The sequence below is a fragment of the Budorcas taxicolor genome, chromosome 17, assembly GCF_023091745.1.
Source record: "Budorcas taxicolor isolate Tak-1 chromosome 17, Takin1.1, whole genome shotgun sequence".
Taxonomy (NCBI): domain Eukaryota; kingdom Metazoa; phylum Chordata; class Mammalia; order Artiodactyla; family Bovidae; genus Budorcas; species Budorcas taxicolor.
Window position 1 is genome coordinate 20,230,993 of NC_068926.1, and position 3,411 is coordinate 20,234,403.

The 3,411-nt window shown below is 34.6% G+C and overlaps 1 non-coding gene across 1 annotated transcript; it reads left to right on the top strand.

Moving 5' to 3' along the window:
• Window positions 1-2,340: 2,340 nt before the first annotated feature.
• On the top strand, window positions 2,341-2,506 carry LOC128062703 (U1 spliceosomal RNA). The gene has a single exon (XR_008200853.1). It is a non-coding gene; the product is annotated as a U1 spliceosomal RNA (small nuclear RNA).
• Window positions 2,507-3,411: the final 905 nt, after the last annotated feature.

Below are 3,411 nucleotides of genomic sequence, written 5' to 3' on the forward strand. Positions count from 1 at the left end.
AAGAAAAAATATTCCAACCAAGAGTACTATACCTGGCAAAGTTGCCATTCAGAATTAAGGCAAGATAAAGACTTTTCCAGACAAACAAAAAGTAAAGGAATTTTTCACCACTAAACTTGCCTTACAAGAAATGTTAAAGGAACTTCTTTAAGTTAAAAAGAAGACACAAGTTAGTATCAGAAAAACATACACAAGTGTGAATATCCCTGGTAAAGGTAACAGATTAATCATGTATAAAGCTAGAATGAATATGAAAAAGGTAAAGTAGTAAAAATAACTTACAACAATATGTTAAGGGATTATACATGACAAAATATGTAAATTGTGATGTCACAAACATAAAATATAGGTGGGAGAAGGAGGCTCAGAATGTGTTCAAACCTAAGGTATCAAGTTAAAATTGACTGTTACAAATACACGTATTATTGGAAAGTCTCATGGTAACCATAAAGTAAAAACCAGTAGTAGATACTCACAAATAAAGAAGAGGGAATCTAAGCATACCCAAAGAGAAAGTCATCAAACCACAAAGGAAGTGAGCAAGAGAGGGAATAGAGAGGAACTAAAAAACAGCCAGAAAGCAATGAACAAAAAGGCCAAAAATACACATCAATAAATAATGACTTCCAATGTTAATGGACTAAACTCTCCAGTCAAAATATGTAGAATGACTGACTGGGCAAGAAAATTAGACCCACCTATACGCTGCCTACAAGAGACTCACTTCAGATGTAAGGGCACACACAGGCTAAAAGTAGAGGGACAGAAAGATATAAAATCCCATGGATGGAGGAGCCTGGTAGGCTGCAGTCCATGGGGTTGCGAAGAGTTGAACATGACTGAGTGACTTCACTTTGACTTTTCACTTTCCTGCATTGGAGAAGGAAATGGCAACCCACTCCAGTATTCTTGCCTAGAGAATCCCAGGGATGGGGGAGCCTGGTGGGCTGCCGTCTGTGGGGTCGCACAGAGTCAGACACGACTGAAGCGACTTAGAAGCAGCAGCAGCATGCTACCTGACCTGCATCTGTGGATGGATCATCCAGATAGAGTAACAATAAGGAAACATCAACCTTAAATGACACATTAGAACAGATGCATCTAACAGATATGTAATAACATTCCATCTAAAAGCAATGGAATACACATTTTTCTCAAGTGCTTATGGAAAGTCCCTCACAATATATCATATAAGGCAATAAAACAAATCTTAACAAATTTAAGAAGATTGAAATCTTAACAAAAATCACTTAGAAAATCCCAGAAAACTACACACAAAAATAATTAATGAGGTGATATTACACTTAATACCACAGACATGCAAAGGATCAAAAAAGACTACTATGAATAATTATATACCAACAAAATGGACAACCTAAAATAAATGGGTAAATCCATAGAAACATAAAACCTACCAACTGAAACATGAAGAAACAAAATCTGAACAGAAAGTTCACTGTGCATGTTGAATCAGAACCAAAAACCTCCCAATAAACAAAGTCAGGGCTTGACTGCCTCACTTGTAAATTTTACCAAACATTCTAATAAGATTTAATACCTATACTTCTCAAATTCTTGCAAAAATAGAAAAGGAAGAAACCCTTCCAAACTCTTACAAGGCCAGCATTATCATAATGCCAAGTCAGACAAGAATGCCAACAAGAAAAAAAAAAAAAATACAGGCCAGTATCCCTGATGAATGCACATGCAAGAATCCTGGACAACAATTAGTGAAGCAAATTCAGTAATACATTAAAAGGATTGTTCACCATGATCAAATGGGATTCGTTCCAGGAATGCAAGGGTGGCTCAACAAAGGCAAACCAATCAATGTGATACACTACATTAACAGAATGAAGGATACAATTATACAATCATCTTAATAGTTGAAGAAAAAGCACTTGACAAAATTCAACACTGATTTTATGATAAATCTATGAACAAAGTATAGAGGAAATGTACCACAATAAAATATAGGCCATTAATGACAAGATTATAGTTAATATCATATCCAACAATAAAAAGTTAAAAGCTTTTCCTCTGAGATCAAGAATAAGTGCCTACTCTTGCCACTTGTCTTCAGCATCATATCGGAATGCCTAACTAGATAAATTAGGCAAGAAAAAGAAATAAAGGGCATCCAAATTGGAAAGGAAGAAGCAACATAGTCTCTATCTACTGGTGACATATTACTATAGCAAATACTTTAGACTCCACTAAAACTGTCAGAACTAACACACAAAGTCAGTAAAGTTGCAAGATTCAAAACTACACAAAAGTGATTGCATTACCCTACACTAATAAGTTATTATCAGAATGTGAAATTAAGAAAACAATGCCATACTTACCCGGCAGGGGTGATACCATGATCATGAAGGTGGTTTTCTCAGGGCAAGGCTCATCTATTGTACTCCAGATATGCTGACCCCTGTGATTTCTCCAAATGTGGGAAACTGGACTGCATAATTTGTTGTAGTGGAGGGGACTGCATTGGTGTTTTCCTGTGAAAGAAAAAAAAAAAGAAAATAATCCTATTACAATTGCATCAAAAAGAATAAAATACACAGAATTAAAGTTAACCAAGGAAGTGAAAGATCTCTACACTGACAACTATAAGATATTGATAAAGGAAAATTGAAGAATACACAAATAAATGGAAAGATATTCCAGGTTTATGGATGGGAAAAATTAACATGTAAAATTGTCCATACCACTCAAAGCAATCTACAGGTTTAAAGCAATTTCTATAAAAATTCCAATAGCATTTTTCACAGAAATGAAATAAATAATCCTAAAATTTATAGGGAATCACAAGAGATTGCAAAGAAGCCAAAGCAAACCTGAGGGGGTGGGGGGGAAATAAAGCTGAAAGCATTACACTCCCTGATTTCAAACTACATAACAAAGATAATTATCAGAACAATCACATTCCCATCAAATTTTAAAATTCATTTTAATTTTTCCCCAATCTGATAAGCAAAAATTTCTCAGTATATTTTAATTTGCATTTTAAAATAACTAAAAAATAAAACAACTAGTAAAATTTAGGGAGAAAAAGTATACTACTGTCTTCAAAACAGATATATATATATATCAATACAATGTAGTAGAGCCCAGAAGTAAATTAAGTGCCTATATATGCATGGATTTATTATAAATTTGCTAAGTCATGTCCGACTCTTTGCAACCCCATGGACTATAGCCCACCAGGCTCCTCTGACCATGGAATTTTCCAGCAAGAATAGTGGACTGTGTTGCCATTTCCTTCTCTAGGAACCAAGAATACACAATGGGGAAAGGATAATCTCATCAAAAAATGGTGACAGGAAAACTGGATAGTCACATGAAAAAGAATGAATCTGGACTACTATCTTACACCATACACAACAATTAAATCTGAATGGATTAAAG